The following is a 24,778-nucleotide window of genomic DNA, read 5'->3' as shown; positions in this document are numbered from 1 at the left end:
CCGTCTGCCCTTGTGCTGCTGCTCCTCTTATGACAAGCCACACGACGAGAAGTTTACCCTGCTGGACAGTTTACCCTGCTAGGGGAAACATTATAAACCGCGTATTTTTCACTGTTTTGTACTTTGCTGGTATTCTGTCGCTCTCGTTGGGTTTCTCATGCTAATTTGTCTCTTGTCTCTGTGAACTTGGTGCCCCTGAAGGTGTTATGGTCCCTCGTGCTCATGTAATGGTCCATACGGGTATATGGTCTAGAACTGGAGAAGATTCCATTCACGCCGGGGCCTCAACTTGGGGGGGGGGGGGGTGCTCTTCAAATGGCTGCGAAATCACAGGTTAGGATGTTCGCTTCACCTGTCTGGCTACGACAGCTTTATTTTTCTCTCCGAATGACGTGTCCAAGGCGACGGTGGCGGCAGTGTGTCGAAATGTCGGCGGAGAACGTGACCACGGTGGAAGGTGTTTGCAACGGGGCGACATGTGGGATGATATTACCGCATTATTTTCAACTCCTTTATTTGTCTTTATACGTTTGTTTTTTATTACTCGTCGAATTCCAGCTGCGAGAACATCCGTGCTTTCGTTCACATCGGGTTACCGCGGTACAATAACGGCATCATCCCTTCCAGAGCCACTTATCCCTCAGAACGGAAGAAATGCAATGAGGTTCCTCTTGTATGCGACCGTGTTACTGAGACCAACAAGAAATGAAGCCGCTTGTCTTTGCGGGTTTCAAACAGAGGGGAGGGGGGTCCATCCGGAGCGGCCTTGGTGACGGTTTATGGTCGGCTTCCTGAAGGAGGACGGCCAGTTAGATGGGCGTCATGACAAGTGCGTGTTCTTGTGTACCGTTCTTCGTGGCGAAAAGCACAAACAGTTATTAGTGCAGGGAATGCAATCTGTGCAGTCGACATAAAGTAGATAAATCGCACCCGTCTTTGCCGCCGTTTGTCACCTTCTTTGCACCGCGCTCGGTCCTGTGGCATCAAGAAGTACACAGCTGCCAAAACCCGGTTTCCGTGGGTCTCCCGCCATGGAGTGTAACGGTTCTTCGCTCAGTTTGCAGCCCACTTGCGGTATTTCCGCGACCCGCCCACCCGAGACGCACGGCACCCACGGCACGTTACGAAACCGAACGATCTGGGCACCTGCGGGGCTCCAGGTAGAAGGAGAATTCACACACCGCGCCCGGTGCCGGCACACACGTTTCTGGTGTGAAAGCAAAGCCCACGGCGTGTTTCATCGCTGCTTTTCATGAGAGACTTGCTTTCTACAGTGCACCGTTCCTAACGTGAGCGGACGCGGAGCGGTCAGAGATCGGACACATGTATGCAAATGAGGGCGGCTCGGGCTCCCGGATGCCGTGAAGGTGGGGCCCGGGATGGCGTCGCGCGCTCGTGCCCCGGGCGTCCCCCGCAGGCCGAGAACCCCGGAGCGCCTGAGCGAAGCTCTTTCACGCACCTCTGGTCGCATTTGTCGCCGTACCTGTGCGACCGTGAACTGAAATCAGAGGTTGGAGCTGCAGCTCGTCTTTGAGGCCGAAACACGGCGAATTTCCATCAAACAAGCCTTGCGTGAACTTCTCCTCCTGAGGCATTTTGGCAGAAAGAGAAGTGAAATAGCCCAAGAAAGAGAAGTCCTGGGAAGCACGTGACGGAACGCGGCGGAGACGCGGCGCTCCTCGAGCCGAGAGCCGGAGCCACTGGGACCGAGAGCAACGTCGTTTACCGCACCGGTCGCTGTCCGGCTTCCAGGGGGTTCGTTTGTCTGTGGCAGCAAAACAAAGCCAAGTGTTTTGCGTCTTTTGCAGATACGTCCTCCTTGCGGTGGAGAGTAAAAGGCCCTGAAGAACAAGGAATTTAGGACATGGCAGACAGGTAGGCAAAGTCGGGTTCATTTAATTATTCTCCACGTGTGTTTGTGTGTGTGCGCACGTGGTGCGACACGTGTCCATCGCAGCACTGCTTTATTGGCTTAAGGCCTGCATTGGGATGTAAAAATCGCCTCTTAATGCTAGAAAAAGCATCCGGACCCAATTTCGCACTATTCGGACTTCGTGTTTTGTGCGTCTCGTTGCGCTGATGGAAATGAAACATGAGCGTTGGGGAACAAGGACGGTAAATAGCTGCTGGAAACGCTGGTCTCTCACAGCTTCGCCCTGTCCATGCCCTTTAAAGTGATACCAGTAGAAGTGAGAACAGCTGGCGCGTGGAAAGGTGCGCGGAACCGGGTGCTAAACGGCTCTCGTACTTAACTACAACACCGGGAGACTCATGACGCCTCCGAGCGACGATCGCTATTTACGTGTTACCAATATTTTATTTATAAGGCGTACCTGTGTTACATTAACGCCTTTTTACATAAAGTGTACGTTACTGAAAAGAGGTGTCATTGATGGCTATCACTCTAGTAAATGCCCCTTTTTTTTTTTTTACCACGCTAGCACGGCGCAATGGCAGCGCTTGAGCTTCTGTGTTTTTATGAAGACATTTATGAAATATCATGCAGACGTGTTTATTTCCCTTTTGTTCAGTGGCTCCTAGTGCCAAACCCTGTTCTGTGGCGCTCCGCTGGGGACCGAACGCGGAAATGATGTTCATCCAGGGTGGAGGGTGAGCAAACTGCAGGCTAGGCAACGTGGGCGGACGGGCGAGCGGAGACCCCGCAGCTCACGGGTGCGAGAGCGAAGAGCAGTTAACGTTCTGGAAACGGTCCTCCAGGAGTTCGCTGGGCTTCAAGAGAACTGGATTCCTGTGATTGGAAGACACGGGTGGTGTAAAAGAGCCTGGGTTCAAATCCCGCTGCTGCTTTCATACCCTAAAGTAGAGGACTCACTCTGAAGTGATACCTAAAAAATTACCCTGCTGTGTAAATGAGTAAATCAGCGTAAGAAGCTCCGTGTACAAACGTCCCATTTTGAGTGGCCTTGGCCAGAGGTATCAGCTGACTGTATTATAAATAATAAGGTGTTTATTCCCATGCCCTTCATGTGGAGTGTGATGTGGAGCCACGTTCAAACTACGCGCAACTGCGCCGTACTTCTGGAACAAATTCGTGGAAAGGGTTTATGAGATAACGTTCCCATTCTGGGCGCCTGTCCCGGGTTCCGCTGCACATTCAGGGCACAAACCAAGAGAGGGTACCGATAGCACTTGGCCCCTGAGCATGGGAGACTCTGCAGACTCTCCAAGGAGCCCGTTTTCGCAGTAAAGGGAACTCTCTTTCTCATAATGGTGCATCCTTAGGTTTTCGGCCCATAATGAAAATGCCCAAAATGTGGTTCCTCTCCGTAAACAGCTGTGGAACAACTAGGGGCCTCCACCTTCGGCCCCCGTGTGCCGAGCTCATTAGTTTGGGCCTGAGCTCGAGCTGGAGGATATCGCACCGCAGGATTTACACTGTCGACTTCGGTGCTAATGTTCGCGCCGTCGCCTTCCCGGAGAAAGTCCTTAAGAGGACGGTATTTGTCAGCGAGCATTTCGCCTCTTCCTTCACGTTTTATCAGACCTTTATTTATTTATTATTTATTTCACAGAAAGGCATCGTAAGAGCTGTGCGAAGGAGGCAGCGTGTGTTTTCCTTCTGTTTTACCATGTTTTCGGCATAATCCGAGGGCAGTTTTGTCAGTGCAGACAATGACTCGTTCCTTCACCGAGAGAAGCTATCAGGCAATTTACCCTTAATGTCCGCTAACAAATTTGCTCCCTCCTCTTGTTGGCTCTTTGTTGCTCGACACAGTTTGCTGCGCGTCACTAACAAGGAGCTCTGAATGGGTAATGAAAGAGGAAAATCATATTACTTTTGCTTGCAAAGGTACATCCCTCCGTCAGGACCGGGAAGCACAGTTGGGCAGTCGGCATCCCTTCGACCGCTCGCCTCCTCATCAGCACCAGGGTCCGGGGTCTCACTGGCATTGGTATGGTCTCCCAGCTCTTCTGTCCTGGTGGCTTTGGGTCTCACTGTAGGCCGATCACCATGTTTGGATACCACTGCTTAGCTCCAACCTGACCTCTGCATCTGCATGGAAGTGGGGTATAGCAGGGGAAGCCCTCAGTGGAACCACCAACAAACACCTTCGTGTTCTTAGTTTTCTCCAGGATTCGGTGGAATGAGCTCCTTCCGCTCCTCAGAGCTGCTGAATCCCTCTGAGCATTTAAGAAGGGTCTCAAACCTATCTCTGTCAGAGCCGTTTCCCTTCCGAGCTCCTGTAACTTGTGTAAGTTGGACCTTAAAATGTACAGTTACAGGTTTCTTGCAGCATGTAAGTGGTGTGAATGGCACCAAAAAAAGTGTTTGCGATGACGCTCAGTGGAGTTACACACCATCCTGGGGAGGCTATTGGGCTTGTTTGGTCATTCAGCGAACACCCCTCATTAACCTTATATATCTAATTCTCAGGGGACAGCTGGTAGCGTAGTGCTTAGCGCTGCTCCCTTTGGACCCAAAGGTTGCAGGTTCAAAGCCCACCTCCAGCTGTTGTACCCTTGAACAAGGTATTTGCATTTCACATCAGCCCAGGTACTCTATGGTACCTTTTTAAGTTCCATATATCAGTGAAAATGGCCCATAAAATGGGCAGAAATGCCACTGTTTGGGACAGAAGGCCTGTATGGGTGCCAAAGGTCCCTGTTCTCATATATAATGCAAGCATACTGAATTATTGTTATGCAGGATGCTGTTCTGAGGGAACGAGTGTGGTGGTGTCCACTGCAGCCCGACTATGTTCTCCTTCCTTGTTTGTTTGCCTCTGTTTGCTTTAGGGACTAAAAATAAACTCCTCTTTAGAGTGTGAAAGGCTGCCAGACGCCGTCGTGTTGACAACGTGTCAACGAGACGGTTTGATCGCTGTCAATCCTCTCCCACCTTCCCACGTGTCTCCAGTTTGTCATCTGGAACATCAGATGAATTCCTCCCTCTGCTGACGGTCCGGATTTAGTCGGTTCCGGATCGTTTGTCGGAGGCCTGAGCTCAGAGCCGCTGCCCACCCCGTGGTGGCCAAGCCGCACAGAGTCACGGCGAGTGATGGTAAAAGGACTGCGGACGCCACATTGTTTGGGTAAAGTATTCAACAGTGTCACACGGTGTAAGACAGAAGTGCTTCTCTTTTTGGCATAAATGAGATCTTCCCGTCTGCGGTTGTAAAGGATTTCAAGCTTCGCTTTGACACCCGGTTGAAACGCCGCTCGCGTTAAGACGCTGACCTTGCCCGTTGACCTTGACGTCTGCAGGGGACGCTTTTGGAGCTTTGCCGCAGATCTTACGCTCACCTCGTAACGGGGGCAGGCATCGCTCGAGGCAAACCGCGCCAGGAGGCGAAAGGTAACAATCTCACGTAAAGGTTTAAGAGGCAAAGAAAAACTGTGGACTTTGCTGGAAAAAGTGCTGACTGGGCAGTGTGTCTCTGTAGGAGGGAGTGTGTCCGCGATGGGCGCTCTGAGCAGCGCACCGCTCTCTCTCCGTCAGCCTCCCCGACAAGGCCATCGCTCCTCGGCGCGTCAGTATAGCGTCCAAAAAATGAGGCCTTCGGGCTCAAGAATGCTACCAAAGCTGGGGTGGGTTACTTCGGTTTGACCGTAGTTCTGCACTCAGCTCTGTGCACGTGTGTCTGATTACGTGTCAAGTGGAAAACAGAGGAAGAAGGTGAAAATCTCACCTTTTTCTCCAAACCCTTTCTTTAACTCTGACCGCAAAATGACCACTAGGGGTTTGTTACACACTTGTTTGGAGAGTTCGAGATCCACCTCGAGCTTTTGAACTGGGGATTATGGGGACTTCTGGGGGATTTGGCCATCCGCACAGCGGAGCCCATCAAAGCCCTCAGTGACGTTTTATTTCGGCATCGCCCATCGAGGTACTAAAGAGATTTGGACTTGAGCCGCATGGTGGGAAAGCACCCAGAATTACCCAGAATGCACAGCAAGCAGAGCCTGTGGCAAATACAAGATTACCCAGAAGGCATGGGTACAGAAAGTGTTACAGCTTACAGCAACTGCAATATGCTTTTACATTAATTCATTTTTCTGATGCCTTTTTCCAAAGGCACTTACAGTGATTTAATAAAGCAGGGTAATTTTTACTCTTGTCAGGTCAGGGTAAGTACAGTGGTCAAAGGTACTGTAGCAGGAGGTTGAATTTGAACCCGGTTCTTTCAACTGGATGAAGCAGTAGTGACCACTATGCCTCCTGCTGCAGACAAAAACTCACTCACTCACTCAGTTAGTCATGTACCTTCCTTACCTTCCTTTGCCTTAAATACGTAATGTTGGTCATCAATTTTGTTTGCGCTCTGTGTTTTGGTGATGCTGCTGGATAGCGAGTGTGTGTGGGTCACTTCTCGGCCAATGTGCATTTTCCTTCACGCGTTATGATTCATGCAAACGATGACTACCTGCCGAGGTGAAGCCACTTTAATATGCAATGTGACCGCGACGCTTGTACTCGCCGTTACACAACGTTTGTAATTATGTAAAGGCTTGTGTAAGAGGAAAAGGTGAGCTCGGAACCTGGGCTTCTGCGATTGGATAATATTAATCCTTGTAGATGGGTTTTCATACATCATATCTGCTTTGCAGTAGCATGTCGTATGCAAGTACAAATGTCTGTTTCGAAAGTGCAGCGTCACACTGTGTAAACTGGTAAATATCGGTATGTTGAATATGTCAGCCTATGTGAAGAATAGTAATAAGAGAGCCTTGTGCATTTGCATCGCGTGCGGCAGTAATGCGCAAAGGAGCCTCGCTGACTTACTGTCAGACTTGGGTGCAAAAATTATTCCCTCACAGAGAACTAACTGGTTACCGTGATTACCACGATTCCGCACTTTGGGAGGGGGCGCTTTCCTGTGCTGCTCGCTCCTGCTTTGGGGTGAAGGACAGCGCAGTTACCCAATTTCTGTTGAACTGTCCCTGGGGACAGAGGGACACTTTGTGTGTGTGTGTGTGTGTGTGTGTGTGTGTGTGTGTGTGTGTGTGTGTCACCTCCTTTTTAATGAACGCAGCTTCCATCTCATCTCCAAGAAAAAAGTCACAGTTTGCCTCTTTTTTTTTTATTTATTTTTTTTTTGGTACCGATAGACTTTTCCCCGCTCTTCACGCGGCGTGAGCTCCTGTGACGGCGATCGCTTCATCTGATGAAACTGAGCTGGAATCAAAATCCGGTATCGGGCCACAACAGCTGTGCGTCTCTTTCCGAGCCAAGCTGCTGCTGGACGCTTCAGTGTCCTCGCATCTCTTCCGTTCCCGCTTTGTCTCCCAATCAGTTTGCCGCGCCGTTTCCTCTGTGCAGGCGGGCCTCGACTCGGGACCGGGGACTCGGGACGGTCGTCCCATCAACCTTATGTTATTAACACCGAAGGCTCCGCCGGCCACGTGAGGACATGGGCCCAAGGACCCAAAGTTCTTATTGACTCGGTCTGTCTGTCGGCAACCGTATTTTATTTACAAAAACATTCTTTTATTTGCGGGACGGTTCGTTTGTCATTCCATTTAAGCTACTTTTTATTCGTAAAGGCCGGGAAGTGCAAACATGCGTGTTGAGGTGGTGCAGGAAAGAAAAAGGCAAAGAAAAGAGAAATGTTTAGAAAGTAATTGCGCTGCGTGAAAATAAAATAATACTCGACTGCATTTATATTGTTACATTATCATAATAGTAGTTATTTGTTATTATATTATTATGGTAATAATAGTATTTTAACAGGAATGAAATAAAAAGCAATGAAAATAATAGAAATACATATACAGCAAAGCCCCGTTACACAAAGCATTATTCACGCATGCTGATTGTTTATATATCCTTAGGGTTTGTATAATACACTTTATGTATAATACATATTATTATAATACATTACATATTATGAGTATGAATTCACCTTAAGGGGATTTGCAACCTACAGTAAAGACAACTTACGAAAAGGTCACTGGAGTAGAATCCCGTCATAAGTCGAGGCCCAACTGTATAGCTGGGAACCCTGCTGCCTGGTGTCAGGGGTCAAAGGGATGTGTTACTGTGCCCTGCTGTGTACACACACACACACACACACAGATATAGATATATGAAACCAGTAGATGTCGACGTCCCAGTTGACACCGTTGCTCCAAATCAGACAGGTGCCAGAGAACACGGGCGGCGCGACACACAAACGGTCGGATTATGACGCGGCTCTTCATCTCGTGTTGAAGGATTTAAGAAACGTGGAGCGACGTTCTTGTCGGGATGGTTTCTTTGTGGGAGCAGATCAGTAAATTATTTTTAAGAAACGGGAGAACGATAACCTTCACGGTGAGCCATTGAATAATTAACACCGAATCGCACTGAACTTTGCAGCAGCCGAGTAAATCCGGTACACCCCCCCCCCCCCCACCTCCCGCATCCTTCCCCTTTGAGCTCCTTTGAATTCCTGGAATGTGAAAGGACAAACAAGCGTTTGCCGAAGAGACACGATGAGCGCGCGGTGACTGACGGTTTAGAGTTGGGTACAGAAGCGAGTTGCAAGTTATTGACCGAAGACTCGGGGACTTTGTTTGACCCAGAGCCCATCAGGAGACACTCATGACAATCGAGATTTTTCCATCACTCGAGAGATGTCACAGCAGCAGTTCGATGTTCTCCTTTTCTGTCGCCTTCATCTGCCGCCCTACATTTCCCAGCTTTTCCAGCACCGTCAGATCAATAGCCTGTATTGGGTTCCTGGTGCCGTTGCCGTTTCAGGGCCCCACCGACACTGACAGTGAGGAACATCTAAGCGGACAGGGACGCAGAAGAAGATACCGGTTCTTTTTCCCCTTATACTCGCACCACTCGGTTCTCTTTTCCATAAAGACGTGTGTTGACTGGATCTCTGGATGCAGGACGAGTGTGTGGACTGAGGGTGTTCAGCCTGCAGCTGTGCGAAATGTAGACCTTCCTTTTGATTCATAATTGACTGACACCAGGAACACTGGGTGGGGGGGCTTCCTCTCAAAGCTCTGGTGTCAGTGAACTCTTCAAAATGTGATTTAGGAGGGAAGCCAGCACTCTGTGGACACCAAGGTTAGGACGGACTGCTGTCTCACAGCGCACGCAGGTAGCAGCGACAGCGTCACGGACTCTTGCGTACAGAGTGGTAAAACCCTCGTGGAGTGCAGACGGGAGGGAGCTTCGTCGTAGGAGTTGCGTCCTCTCGAACCGCACTGGAGCTCTGTTGCAGAAGCTGTCATGTTTGCAGCACTTATTTTACCCTTCCGTTTTTCCCATTTCGCTTCTCCGTGGTGCGCCGGATCACGTTGGATCAGAAACCCCACGACTCTTTCTCGCTAAACACTTACCCAGCTTTGTGGGGCTTTAATACCGAGAAGTTATTTACAGTAGGAATGGGCAAAAATGGAGCGTTACGGTGGAGGGATCTTCTTCCTAGCCGCTGTTGACTGTTTGTTGGCGTCTCATTTGCCACACTGTGGGACTCGATATCCTGGCAATCGTTGGGTGGCTTTGGTCGGCCCCTCGAGCGCAGTATCCTGGTAGCTGGAGCTGCACGTTCGCGGTTACTAAGACTTCAGGCCTGAAGTCATGTGAGGTCTACCCCAATGATGCATCAGAGGGGTTAAAGGGCTTCCAGGAGCATCCGTAGGCCTGTTTTACACATGGCTGTGAAACGTGAGAGAGGAGCAGCCTGACCAATGATAAATTAATTTACCATTCTGCACAATGAGACTGTTTGCCATCAACCATAGTGTGTGTGAGTTACAGAGTGTGTTCCACTGATCTATGGATGAGTGACCCAGTGTAAGTAGTGTATTTAGCTGTGTAAGTCACTGCGATGAATAAGGTGTGTGGGCTGATAGTAACACTACATAGAGTTCATTGGAAGTCACTTTGGAGAAAAGTGTCTGCTAAATAAATAAACAAACGTAAATAGACGTAACCGAGTTTTACACCAAATGGCTCGGCAGTCAGAGACTCTGAATTCATCCTGTGGCGATGCTTCTAGTCTGAGGACAGCAAGTGGCGTAGTGCCTAGAGCCTTGGGTTTCAGTTCTCTCCCCTATTGTAGGGCCCCTAATCCAGATATTTCCCCTGAAGTGATGTAGTTAAAACTGTGGTAAACCACAATGAGAGGCTTAATCTGCAAACCTGCTGTTATTAGTCACAGTGGGCAAATGTGATTGATAAATGAACACGAGTTCTAGTGTTTTCTCGTTGGTTAACTGTTGTGCTTTACCACACGTGCCAGGTGGAATCAGTCTGAAGGTGACCGTTGTTGGGTTCCATCCCATGGTGTACGGTGCAGGACTGCCATGCCCCAACTGAATAGCGTCATCGCCTCGGTCACATGACGCCTTTCCGTAGGGAGACTCATCGGCGAGACGAGTCTTCGAAGGCAGGAGGACGAGCAAGATGCTCAGCGCCGTCAAGAGGTGATGATGCAGCGATGAGCCATTCGGAATGCAGGTGACACGGATGCTCAGAATCACTCTCTGGCGATCACAGCTACCAGCTGCTTTCTGAACCATTCCGCAGGGGACTTGACTGCTTTTTCTCTGCTGGGAAAAAAGGAAACATAGAAGTAAACAACATTTCTGCTGCTGAAGGGAAAGTAAGTGGTGTAACAGTGGAGCACATGGGCTTAAACATCAAACAGCTGGACCACATGTCAGAAGAGGTTTTAGGGCTTTAGGGCTGTACCTTGGAGAAAGGTACTTAGCCCAGATTCCTTCAGAAAAATGCCACGTACACAAGTTTGTTGTGGTGTTTGCCGGGTGGACGTGGCGGTAGGAGCAGGGCGGCAATTGTGCTGCTCCAGCGTTTTGTTCAAAACTCCTCTCCTCCCTGTCGCAACATCCTCATTGACTTCACCCAGTCTGGGTCGACACCGTTTCCCAAAGCAACGCTGAAATTTGGACCAAACTGCGTTTAACTGTAATGTCCCCAGCAGAGTCCGTCTTCACATTCGGCTCCCTCTTTTCGATATTTGCGCGTGATTCTCTGCTTCTTCTTTGGTGCTTTTTGTGACGTTTTGCTCAACTTGAACTTTCTTCTGCTAAAAGTAACACTTGAGAATTCAGAGGAATTCTGAAAAGTCCGGACACCCTTCTGGAACGTGCTAGAAAGCGCTACGTGATCGCACCCGTAAAACGTTGGAAACTTTTGACCTTTTGCCCTCGCTTCATGTACGTGGGCATATTTTCTGATGTCTCGGGATTCTGTCCTCATCTCGCTGTTGCCGTGACCCTGTGCTGATCATAAAAGTGGAAAAGGCCACGGTTCAACACGACGTCAACCGTCCCTCTGCGACGCCCTCCCCAAAATAATACTATTCATACGAGTCGTTTTGGAGCCTTTCGTTGGGATCCGTCTCACAAAGAGCTCATGTTGAGGAACCCACAGCTACGACACACACCGGTTGGCATGGTACCCCACTCCTTTTATTTTCCGTGACCCCCGCAGAGGTGCTGCACACCAGGCCCCCTAATTGCTCTGGTTTTCATGTTTGCTCACAGCGCGCCCTGCGGGAACATTGATTACCCACGTCTCTCTGCAGCAGCAAGATGTCCTGACCCAACGGCGTTTAATTCCTCCCTCGTCCTGTATTGGGGAAACATCTCCGGCAGCCGCATCATTGCCGCTCCCTGTTAGTATGTAGGTAACGCAAGGCAGCACCTTTGCTGCAGCGAGGCGTTTACCGCACCTGCGGTACCACCACTCTTTGTGTGCTCTGTGTTCCGTCTGACACTGTTTGTCCCTGCAGAGGCACCTACTGCAGGACACAGGTCCTCATCTGAGCTGCTCCATCGCACTGGGCTGCTGTGTAATGAGAAGAGGCTAGCAGGGGGCGTAGTGGTTAAGGGCTTGATCGAGGTACTTGCCCTGCTGTTTAACTGGGTAAATGTTTGTGGAACTGATTGTCTAGCATTGTAAGTTGCCTTTGGCAAAGGGATTAATTAAATCATAGTTAATAAAAGCGTGGCAGCTCCACTGAGGGCGAACATGTTGTGGAGGAAATCGGTCGTCATCCATCAGTGAGACTCGAGAAAACACAAGTGAGGCTCCGAGGAGCAAAGTTCATGTTGATGTTGGCGAAAGGCGCCTCCTTTTCCAACTTTTGTTATTAATACAGTGCAAATTATGAGATTGCAATAGGAAAGAATGCAGGTGAGATTGAGACGATGGTGATGAGAGCCCGAGATCATTCGCGGCGACGTTTCGGCGGGAGATAAGGACACACAGCGGCGGTGCTCCTTTTCTTATTAACATACACGCCGAAGCCCATTGAAATGCTAAGGCAGGAGGAAATTACTTTGTGCGCCATTTCAATGTTTTATTTAAGTTAACAATCACCCATGTAAATATTTTATATGATAAGAGGGGCGGGTTCAAAAGTCTCCTTTGTGTCTACAAGGTTATCTTAAATGAGCTCGGAATTGGTCAATGGCTGGTAAAATGGTCTTCTACGGAAATTACGCAGCCCAGTACTAATAGAACGGTGCTTTTGTGTGTGTGTGTGTGTGTGTGTGTGTGTGTGTGTGTGTGTGTTTAGGATTATTTAGAATCAGTTTCATTATAACTTCCAAGTTACGATTTTCGCTTCCAGTTTGTAGTTTGGCGAGTTTTCCACTTGGGGAATGAAGTTGCTGCTGGATCATGTTCAACAGTATGAGATACCATGTTATTCCCTTATTAATAACACTTCCAAAGACGGACAAGATGTACTTGAGCGCCACATATTGCAGGAACAAAAGCAGGGACTCGCCGGAACCGTTTGGGATCGCATCCAAGGCCTTTTCCAACTGTAGTCTACATGTGTAGAGTGGGAATGGAGCGCGGGCGTCCGCTCCAAAGTGGTGTTTCAAGATGCCCCCCGCGTATTTTACCCCACCTTGCGAGGGGTTTGCGGTACTCTTTGTTTTTAGTTATGCCATAATCCTCTTCAAAGGCTCCATAAACGCGTTTGTGGCGTCGGCGCGAGGCGGCAGGGGACCGGGGACGAGCCGCCCCAGTGCCAGCGGCCGGCCAAGATTTATGTGCGGCAAACATATACATATCAGCGTAAATCTCCCCGGGGGCCACAGGGAGACGGGCGCCTGTCCATTATGTCCACCCTCCCCTCCCCTCTCCTCCCTCGTATCTCAGCGGACCACCGTTGCTAGACGTGCTCCTTCATGAGGGTGGGGGTTATGAGGGGGGCCGGAACCTGCAGCACCGGGGCCCCTGTGAAATGAGATTAGAGCACCGAGGTTGGCTGTGAAATGAGATTAAAATGCTGATGCTGACTGTGTAAACGGACTTTTTTATTGTTATTTCCTTATTGTTTGTGTTGCGTGAGATAAAATGAGATGCTCTCTGGAAGCATGAAGGTCTCCCGTAGATCTTTTCCCGCGTCTTCTTTTGTCAGAGACATTCAGTGGTTTAGGCAGGAAAACAATTCTTTTTCTACACATAGATACAGTATATACATAGAGAAAAAATATGTGCTCGCGGAAATGGTTATCGCACAAGCAATAAAATAAACTTTATACAATAAATAGAAGTAAATGTAACCAGTTCACAACTCCAGTACTGCCTGTAGCCTAAAAATATGACACATCATATGAACATACAATATTGTACACTGTGACCCTGCATTGGACAAGTGGGCTTTCAGGATCAATTAAAGGCTGGGTGTGATAAAGCATTAATTATAATATTTGATATGGATTGAACAAAAGAGCATTGGAATTTTTGTATGATATGGATTCACCATATTAATATATCTGTGATAATAAATGAAGTCTTTGGATCCTTGTCCATGTCTAGTACATTTTCCACATGAAGATTTTAAGAGTTTTATGTATTAAATTTGTACACACACACACACACACACACACAAAGTCAGTAGGCGGAACTGTTGATATATTTCAGATTTATATGTAATATATCTCATCTCTTTTTTGTTGCATCCTTTTATCCACACATAACGTGGCAATATGAGCCCCAATTAACACAAATCATTTCAAATAGTTGTGTGAAATGTATAAGAAGAGCAATCTTGCGCTCATCTGCCGCAGATCTGAAAAATTCAGATTTGTTTCCCCTTCATGACAGTATGATTCATTAGTTTAAGGATGTAATTATGTTGATTTAGTAAAATTTCACCCATGAATGCAAACAGGGAACAATGGTTGTCGACACCCAGCAAAGAATGGAACAAAGAGGCGCTTTTCCCACCGTCAGAAACACGTTCATGTTTCACATTATTTACGTACAGTATTTTCGCTCCTTTATTTATGCAGGTGTGAGGAATGTCCTGCTTCAGCGGGTAGCATGGCTAACGCTGTGGCCTTGTGGTCCCAAGGTCCTACATTCAAATCCCAGCTCCCTTGTGGCCTTGATCAAGGTACTCACCCTGAATTGATACAGTAAAAATTACCCTGCTGTATAAATGGGGAAAAAAAGTGAAAATTTGAAACCAGAAGTGTCACTGGAAGCACAGACGATGAGACTGAGGTCTTCACACTTTGGAAGCGCCATGAGAAGGTTGGATTCTCTCCAAGAGACTACCAATGCGAGAAGTTGGAAGGAACAGAAGAAGAGGATGAGCAGCAACCAGATGGACATTTGGAGGATAGAACCTTCCGGAAGGACTCTATACATGTGGTCAGTAGCACTCAGCAAAAATTCACCAGCACTTAACAGCAAAAACCTGCCCTTTGAGGAGTCGCACCTGCAAATTTTCCCAGATATTTACACAACCGTCACGGGAAACGGCAGTAAAGGAACTTACTGAGCCACATGTAACAAACCATAACGGGTTATGAAAGAGTAATGTCGACAGCATTTTTCATTCAATTAAAAAAGAAATACATACTAAAACACTAACCGAAAGCACCCAAAACAGCACACCTGGGCTGTGTTATTATTCACCTCATGTGGCCAGAAGCCCCGGTCTTCAGTAGATCAGGCTGGTTCAGCTCAGCTCAGATAAGTTCAGCTGAGTTCATTTTATTTCAGTTCAGTTCAGCTCAGTTTGGTTCCCCTCGGGATGTGGTCTACTTTTTCAAAGGCTGGGGATGCTTCTCCATTGCTAGAGAGGTGGTACATTATTTTATTTAATTATTTTATTTTCTTATTTTTCTTCCAACATTGTCTTTGAAAGGGACGTGACCTCAGGAAGAAGCTGAGGACGACTGTCGACAGTCCCAGCGTGACGTGTTCTCCAAGCTTAAGGAGAAGGCTGTGCTCATGGTCACGGAGGAGATTTTTCCTTCCTTTCACCCAAAATACATTCTGCACTAAGGCTGTGTTTGGACATCACTGTGCCAGTGGAACCTGTAGTAGAACAAATGGAAAAAAAACAACAGCTGGAGATTTCTTAGTAGCATGAATATGAATCGGAGCTGTGGTGGAAGTAGAGGAATGCGCTCTTGACTGTAGTACCACGTGGACAAGTTCTACCACCAGTCTTATGGATCCCTTCTAGTTTCCAAGTTCTACCAGCAGACTTATGGATCCCTTCTAGTTTCCAAGTTCTACCAGCAGACTTATGGATCCCTTCTAGTTTCCAAGTTCTACCAGCAGACTTATGGATCCCTACTAGTTTCCAAGTTCTACCACCAGTCGTATGGATCCCTTCTAGTTTCCAAGTTCTACCAGCAGTCTTATGGATCCCTTCTAGTTTCCAAGTTCTACCAGCAGACTTATGGATCCCTACTAGTTTCCAAGTTCTACCACCAGTCGTATGGATTCCCTCTGGTTTCCAAGTTCTAATACCACACTCATATGAGAACGCTTCTCCTTGCATCTCTGCAGCCTTGTTCCTATCTTCCTCTCAGATATACCTGGTATTTTTTAGCTCTACTACATCATTGTTAATGTCGTATATGTGGATAAGAGTGCATATATCTGCGTGTACCAGCGTATGTGCCTGCAGCCTTCAAGCATGTTGCAGTTTGCGGCACTCTTGCACTTGATAAAGACAGTGGAGTTGTGGCTCCCCGTTAGTTGCTTTGCCCTTAGGATTTGTGCTGAGACAAGATACAAAGTGGCATGTTGTGCTGTCGTCTTATTAAACTGCTCTAATTTCCAGTGAGCCAAGCCTTATTGCTAATTAAAATGCAACCTATAATGTCAGAGGCACCGTGGGGGTCGTGTCTTCTGTGGAAAAGTGCACCTTTTAACTCCCATGGTGCATCTTGACTGTGCCGAACGTAGTTGCCCCCCCTCTTTTTTCCAAGGCAAAATTATGAGCAATCCCAATACTGATTATATCGCACTACAAATAAAAACTGATTTTCCGCAGATGTGTTTTGGAGTTTAGTGTCATATGGTTTGAATATTCAGAAAGCAAGGGTGACCTCGAGACGGATGGCGACGATGATGACGATGACGACAGCGATAATATTAGTGCTGGTTGTGATCTTTAACGGCCCACATGCCTTCCTCACACTAATTATTTCAAGGATGCCAATGAGAAACGGCTGTTTGCAAGTTCCCTGGCGGCGGCTCCAGCGGCAGTGACTCACACAGTGGCCACGCGCTTGTCAACTGCGGGCCCTTTGGGCCGAGCGAATCCTTTGGATAATGACTGCAGCGTGAGATTAGTGTGGATCAAAGTGGAGATTAAACACGATGGCAAACACATTGATGGGCCTAATTAACAACCCCAGTCAAATTTGCTGATTTGGTATAAATGCCATAGATGGCACTGGTGGACGGAGAGATCGTTCCCCCACTTGTCACATGAACATGCACGTGGGGAGGGGGGCGTCTTTGTGGTGTACCGAACATGAAGCTGTGTATGGTGAGCCGTAAATCCAGCTGCAGTTTATGATTATGCAGTAATGATTAAATTATTCATTATTCTTCAAGCTCACAGCAGGTTCTCAGCACCTCAGCGAAGCAAAGGACTGCTGTCCATCTGCTTTTATTGCATCCCAGTAGTGCTGTGGACCACTGTAATGATCGCTGGACAAAGCGGTCACAGAGTCAGTCACACTCCCTGGCTTCTCGTTTGCTATAATTACCTCTCCGAGGCCTGAAAATAGGTGTCATCCTCTCCGGTCCAGGTGTAAAAACAGCCCTGATGGCGAACGTGGACTTTGGCATTCCCTGGACCCGACAGCTGGTGCAGCTCTCGTGCTCTTTGCGCCGATCTACGACGCGTGGTGACCGCCGCCAGCTCTCTCTGCACACCCTCGGCGTCTGCCGTGTAACCCCAGTCAAGGTTACACGAGACCCAAGGCTGGAGACCCCCCATGGAGGGCCAGCGGCGAACGCGGGACTAAACCAAATGCGGAGTCCTCTCTCGGTTGCGCGTTCAACCTTCCCACATCCTGCGCTGAAGAGACATCCGTATCTCCCTGCAGAGTGTTTGTTTCCAAATATAGATATCACTTAGTCATTTAGTCGAGACTCGTCTTCAGAGCAACTTCTGCAGTTTTGTAGGTTTGTACAGTTAAGTATTTACATCGAGGTACCCTTTTACACTGTACAGCTGGGTAATTTTTACAATTCAGGGTAAGTACCTCAATCAAAGAGCTTTGATTGCAACATGCCAACTCTAACCACTGCGCCACCTGCTGTCCTCATATAGTCAAGCGTCTCTGTCTGACAGGCCAGCCCAGAGAGCTGCAGTTTGCTGTGCAGCATGAAGGTTGTTCTTTTTCCAGGAAGAGTGCGTGGGAAGAGCACAGTTCACGGCCTCCGACGGCACGGAGCACTCCTGCGGGGGTCTCTGCAGAGCGCTGTTTTCTTCTGTGTAATTAAACCCCATGACAGAGTATTTATAATTCAGAGCACCTTGTCAACAGATGCGTCCTAAGATTAAAAACTCATGAGCTGCAGTGTCCGTCCTGCCTGTCGCAGCGCCCGCCCCGCCAAACATCAAACCGCACTCCCGAGCAAAGTGCGATTACGGGCGACGGTTGGGCGCAGGGTGCGAGAAACGGCGCCACTGCACAAGTGGTCACATTCACTGCATTGGCCTTGTTCACCTCTGAACATTACATGTTTGCACTTTAGATCCTGGAACTTATGGAGGTGATCTTTCGGAGCTCTGGATGAGCCTTATGTTGTATCCTTGAACCTAAACGTTTTCGGTCGGAGCTGTACGGAAGTGTGATATGACAGCCTTTGGATAAAGAGTGAGATGCGCAAATTCGCGTTTATGGTGATATTTTTCCATTTATCCAACAGTTTTCTCTAAGGGGACTTGCAGTGTTCAATTTGTGCACTAGGCTACTTACACTGATTTACCCATTTATTCAGCTTGGCAATTTTTACTGTATGAATTCAGGGTAAGTGCCTTGATCAAGGGTACTGCAGCAGGAGGGGGATTCGAACCCAGGACCTAATTTAAGGGCGACGGCTTTGACCTCTGTGGTACCTTTCAAAAAATAGTCTTCCTCCTGGAGCTGCAGGCACTGCAGAGCTGAGCGGGCAATGAGACCCGTGGTTAGTTTTTACCGCTCACAGACGAAGAGATGCGACACGTCAATTAAGCCATTTGGCGTCGGGGCGTTTTCAGACCCAGATTGAAAGCAGCGTTCTGGCGTCGCTCCTAATGAGGGAAAGGCTAAGTTGCATTTTCTCACAGCACAGCTACGGTGCCAAATCATCAGGATGGCAACATCTGCATCGAGAAGCTCCAGCCAACAATCCGGTAATAGGATAAAGACCTGGGCTGGGGGATGGGGGCGATGATAATGATTGTTTCTTGTGAGAAGTGCAAAAAGTGAATGTGTTTGGGAAGAGGGAGCAGAGCACATAACTCACACCTGATTGCAAATGTCTGAGTGTCACTAAGGTGCTTCAGGGAGGAGCAGCATGTGTACCTGGGCAGATTATGGGCAGCAGTCCCTTAACAGGGTCCCCAGCAGAGGAGCCCATTAAAGCAGCGTGCCGTAAAAGTCCAAATATTTAGCGAGCGATTCACAAGAGCATAATTCACGTGTGGTTGGGGATGCGTTAGTATTTACTCAAGTCAACTCGGTGGGCATTAAAAGCCCTCTTACTGGAGTAATGGCGTGCGTGAACCAAGGGCCAAAACTGTGACAAAAACAATACAAAACATTTTATTGTTTATGACGGCCCCAAAAGTTGCGAAAGGAGTCACGGGGGAATGGCTGGAGAAGAGTCACATGGCTTCCTTAGTTGAGGCCTGTGCCGCAGCAAGCCATCTGCCCTGTGCTTACGTGGACGTGCGTTCAAGCACGTGTCGGACTCTGGATGTACATCAACGTCAAGAAAACAGTGCAATGAAAATCTTTCAAACTATTTTTTGTTAATTATTCCTACTATATTGGAGAATTTTCCAGAACCTAACCCACAGATAGACAGAGGGATATCTGTACTGTTAAGCTGGTGCCTCACTCTTCCTGGGCTGTAGGGTTGGATCCATCTTAGCCTGTGCGGAGCTTGCTTGTTCTCGCTACGTACTGAATTTGCTCCAGGTGCTCTGGTTTCCTTCCACAGTCCAAAGACATCTTTCAGGTAAACTGGTGACTCTATTCCCCTTTGTGTGTGGGTGTATGTGATCGCCCTGGTGTCACATCCAGGGCGTCTCCTTCCTTGCCTAGCAACCAGTGCTCCTGGGATAGACTTTGGACCGACTTGAACGTGCAGTAGGATAAGTGCTTACAACATTAGTCAGTGAAAATCACTTTAGAGTTCCAAACAAAATGAGCTGCAGACTCAGCAGTGCTCATAAGCCAGGGGGCCAGTGTCATTTTCCATTTACTCTGTTTATCTGTTATCCTTCAACTTTAGTTAAGCACTCAATTAACAGAAGTACACGTTAATATCCATTTATATATTTTGTTGTAGCTTCAACCCTGGCCGTCGACGGGCCGCGCGACGGGCATTCTCGTTTTACAGCGGATGTAATTTTATAAGAGATAGTATTTCTAATTACAGTGCATTTTACAGGGGACATTTGTTGTGACTATAAATTCATACGGCTCCAGCCCAAACCCAAATGTAGAGTCTCTCTACAGGGCCTCGCTGCACGGCTGGCCTCGCAATCGGAGGGGAGGAAGTGAATGTCACGTCATTAAAACAGCTCAATCAAACGCACGGTGCAGCTCGACGGCCAAAGCGAGACGGACAGGTTGGCAGCTGTGAAGACGGGGGAAAAATTATGAAATGTCGTCACGGGCGAAGCCTGAGCCGGCAGGTTGATCCACTGTGCAAATAGTGATGTGTTGTCAGATTTGCTGTCCTTAAACAACACCACTCTGCTAGGTATGTCTTGGACCGGAAGGTTAAATGCTTGATGCTGATTTACATATGGATGCATTTTTTGTTTGTTTTAACTAATGCAAGGGTGAACTAGAGCCGTAGAGCCTTCGATTTGGCCACTTGTGCTGCAGAGTGTTCTTCCAGAGTCCAAATGGTAGCGATTCTAATTGAAAAACACCTTGTCAGTGTCAAAGGATAACTTTAATAATGAATCATGTTACTGTTGTTATTAATCTTTTATGTAACAGTGCTTTAATCAAAGTGGGCAACTTGAATGCCACTCCTGTCGTTGTAACCTTGATCTATGTACTTTCCATGAACTGATACAGTAAGAATACCCCACCATATAAATGGGTAAATAACCATAGAGCTGATTATCCATGCTTGCAAGTTACCATGGACAAAAGGTAGTAGATAAATAAAGGTTCAAATGTATAGTGCTAATTGTAATGTATTAGTGTATCATGTATCTAATTACATTCAATTTCTAACACGTTGCCTTGTGCTCTTTGTATTTTCAACCTGATAATATACGTTAATCGTCTTGAAGCTCTATCTTTATAACCGCACATTGAAACGCGACCTGTCTAGATCACTATAATTTATATTGAGCAGAGTGCCGGCGCTGCAGCGATTGATCCGTCACCAGAAAAAAAACAGAGCGGGTGATGTCAACGTGCGTGTGTGACGTATCGGTGCCGAAAAGGCTGCGTTGACAAGAACCCTGCTTTGCACTCGCACTTTATTGGTTTCGAGGAATTGCTGTTATTTTATCATCTGCTGGCCTGTTAGTAATAGGGGAACGGCCTTTGTGCAGCCCTGGGTGTGGTGGGTGGGGCTACTGGCAGGGATGGCACGTAGCAGTAGGGGCAGCAGGTGGCGTAGTGGTTTGAACCCTTGGCTTGACCTGATTTGAAGCCTTGCTTCTGCCGGAGTACCCTCGATCACGATTTTTACCCTGATTTAACATAGTTAAATGACTTAGATGCGGTGTAAATGGATAAGTCTTTGGAAGTAGATTAGTTTAAAAAAAAAAAAAATTATAAATCACCTTAGGCAAAGGTGCTTTGTATCCCGACAGCTGATGGTATCGGTTTATTGTGCACGGTTATGTTTTTTCTTCTGTGAGACAGCTGTTGAACACAATTATGTAAAGCTGGGAGTTATGAAAATACCCCGAGCATTAACAGCAGTACCAAGGAATCAAGGGAATAGGGTAAATTAAAACCTCCACATCTAAACTACACAGTGAGAGTGTGTTGAGCTGCGTCGATGAGTTTTTAATTTGTTTAGGTGTGGTGTGGCAAGCTCTTCCAGGTAGCGCCGTGAAATTGATATAGAACATCCTGCCAGTCTCCTCTAATGAATTTCGTAGCGATCGAAAGGCTGTCAGTCGTGATCTGTGTCTGCCACGTGCCGGCGAGCGAGGCTCCTGCATTATTTATGAGCAGCTCGTCAAGGTGCCTCCCATCAACCGGGAGGCCGCAGGGACCACCCAGTCCGCGGTATCATGGTACACGCGGGTAAACACGTACGCCTTGCCATATGTCATATTTAAGGGTCACGGGGTGTGTTGCTGGAATAAGTTCAATTCTGCAAATAATTTGGTTTGTAAAAATTAAACCTGAGATGTAACCGGAAGGATTTTAGCACAGGTCCGTGGTTTTGTACCCCGGAACGAGGTACTTCAACTGGTTTGCCTGGGGCAGGTGTTGCAGGTAACTTTTAGACATGTGTCCTTGCAATCTGAAGGAGCTGGGTTCGAGTCCCGCTCCAGCTGTAGTACACTTGATCAAGATACTTCAGATAAAGTAAAACTTACCCAGCTGTATAAAGGGGTAAATCAGTGTAAATAGTTTAGTGTACAAAATTAATGTGTGAAATAATCTTAAATCTTTCACGTTAATAATAATAATAATAATAATAATAATATTTATTATTACTATTAAGAATAATAAGAATTTACAAACGGTACAATTACTTAAAAAAAAAAAAAAAACATTAAGACCAGTTAGAGAAAAATATTGCAAGAACATGTGAACAAGTTTTGATGGTCAGAGGAACATTACATGTTACTGTGGTGTGCAAGTGTCTTTGTGTTTTACCCCGGTTTTACCCCACTACCTCCCGTTTCTTAGTCCATCATCCATGGATGATACAGGATCCTTTCCCATCCAAGGTCTCGACCCCCTGCAATTTGTCTCGGACAGTGTGGCTCTCGTCCTCCTCCTCCTCCTCCTCCTCGGATCGCCTGTCCGCTTGTCCCTCTCAGGGCTGCCACTGAGCCATAGTTCGGCGGCGCGATGCTCTCGGTGGCCGGTAGGTGGCGGTCACGCTTCGTTCGCGTTGATCATTGAAACCCCGCAAACGCACGCGCGCGCCCGCACTCAGCTACACACACACACACACACACACACCGCAAATGCATGCGTTTTTTTCTCTTCTGACCCCCCCGTCGCGACACGGAGCGTTAATGCGATCCACCAATCAGGGCCGAGATGATGGGAGCTAATTGGGTAATTGCGCCCTGCCCGTCGGAGGGGCGAGCCGGAGAGGGTGCGAGACAAGCGTCGGGCGCGAGCCGCAGGGAGAGCCGCACACGCGCGCGCTGAAAGTGGAGGTGGTTGGGGGGGGGCGGTGAAGGGAGAGAGCGCGCGCACGCGCGCGCGCTGTGAGGCGCTGCTTGGTGCGTGAACGGCAACGTGCGGGTGACCGAGCGCCGCGCCGCGCGTCTACGGATCTAGTATCGGACTGCAGAGCGGGGAGGTGTGAGCGAGTGCGGGGCGCGCGCGCGCACGCTGGACCAGCTGCACGGAAAAGACTCGACCCTCCCCCCCGTCTCTGGTGCGTCTGCAGGTGGCAGTCGGACGGACAGTCGTGGCGGTCTGCGAAGGGGCGCCTGTTCGCATCCCCGTCGCGCCGCGGATTGGTTCGCATCCCCCGTGATGCCGACGAGGTGAAGGGACGAAGAGCGGGACGCGCGGGGCTTCGTGGCCGCGTTGCGCTGCGCTGCGCTCCGCTCCGCTCCGCTCCCTGGTTCCTGCGCGTGACGGACGTGAACGCGGGGAGCTCGGCTCCGACCCAACGTCTGTCGACGGTATTTGGACAAAGTGCCGACAAAAGAGACACTTTTTTTTTTTTTTCTGCCTGACAATTTGCGATGAATCGGGCGATGAAAGGCGCCCTGATCCGCTCCGCTCGTTCCTCGCGCTCAGAGGGCTCGGTGATGCTCCGAGAATAACGCCCCCCACGACGCCGAGGCACGAAAGATGGGGCGCGCGGACGCGGGACTGCGCACCGCGCTGTGAGTGGAAACCCGATATAAGAGTCCTCGGGGCAGAATTTGTCTGGAGGGGGTAGGGGGGGTGGGGGAGGAAAAGTTGCGTGTGGTGGTGGTAAGGGACGCGATCATGTTCCACGCACGGTGACCATGACAGGGGTCCGGAACGCACAACGTGCCGCTGCTGCGCGGGTCCGATGAACGGACTCTGCTTTCTGCCGTGAAGAAAGCGACGGTCCAACAGGACGGAGACGGAGCCCACGACGGGAACGCGGACCTGAAGGGGACCGGCAGCCGCCACCCCCTGCCGCTGCAGAGGAGCGCGCGCCGGGAGTCCGCCGCTTTCGCGCTTCTTCTTTTTTCTTTTTCTTTTTCTTCACCGTTTTCCACTCGTGGGGAATGTATAACATGGCAGCAACGTGAACGCGCGAAGCTCGAAAGCGGCTGCGTGGACGCGCGGAGGATCATGAGGATGACGGCGAGGAGTAGGATGTGCTGAACCTCTGTGCGCGCGTCCGCGCCGACCCTCGCATCAAACGGCCACGTCCCCGCGTTTTTTCGCGGGGGCCGGGAGGGGGGTGGACGGGGGACGGGGGACGCTGACAAAGGTTCGAGTCCCATCGCCTCCCTGCAGAGCGGAGTGGAGCGGAGCGGCGACCCGTGAGTGTCCGTCCGTGGGGCTGTCGAACATTCCGCGCGCGCACTCCCACCTCCACCTGCCACCTGGGCACGAGTCGGGTCTGTGGACCTGGCACTTCTCACACGCACACACCTGTTTAGTGTGTCATTCTTAATAGCTCTGTATAGAGCATTGTTTCCACTGGTATCTCTTAGATACACAGGTTTCTTTTTGGATTCAATCCTTTGACTCATGGTTTTGCTTAATTTCTTAGATATTCACTGGTATCTTTCCATCATCATCCCTCTATTTATATTCTAGCTATCCCACCGGTGTCTCTCTCTGTGTATCACCCACCCTGGTGTTTCTCTGTTGTCTGTTACTGGTATCTCTTTATATCATTTACAGTCAGTGGCATTTCTCCTTCTATTTACGATCTTCACTGGTACCTCTCCACTGCCCTGTATCTACACTGGTGTCTGTATCATCTTCACTGGTGCCTCTCTTTTCACATCATCGTCCTCATCACTGGTATCTCTCTGTGTATCGCGGTGAGCGGTAGAGTGGCCGCGCCGCCGCTCCGTCTCTGCGCAGTTCTCTTCTGCTGAGTGGTTCTGCGAAACCCTCCATTTTCACACTGCAGTGGGAATTAGAAGCCACTGGGGTTTATTCCACAGGGGGGAGAGATGGAGGG

The 24,778-nt window shown here is 48.8% G+C and overlaps 1 protein-coding gene across 2 annotated transcripts in view; it reads left to right on the top strand.

Annotated features, from left to right (window-relative positions):
• The first annotated feature begins 1,812 nt into the window (after window positions 1–1,812).
• Window positions 1,813–24,778, top strand: part of lrrc4ca (leucine rich repeat containing 4C, genome duplicate a) — a 58,460-nt gene continuing 35,494 nt past the window's right edge. The window contains exon 1 of one of the 2 annotated variants that reach the window (XM_018765644.2): window positions 1,813–1,875. The gene's annotated coding sequence lies outside the window, so the exon portion shown is untranslated. Of the gene's footprint in view, window positions 1,876–22,740; window positions 24,126–24,778 lie in introns of those variants that run through there. The other variant, XM_029252059.1, reaches the window with a different exon arrangement.

This window comes from Scleropages formosus, chromosome 5 (assembly GCF_900964775.1).
Source record: "Scleropages formosus chromosome 5, fSclFor1.1, whole genome shotgun sequence".
In the NCBI taxonomy this organism is placed as follows: Eukaryota; Metazoa; Chordata; class Actinopteri; order Osteoglossiformes; family Osteoglossidae; genus Scleropages; species Scleropages formosus.
Note: the sequence above shows the minus strand (reverse complement) of the source record. Positions and strands in the feature narration are given on the sequence as shown.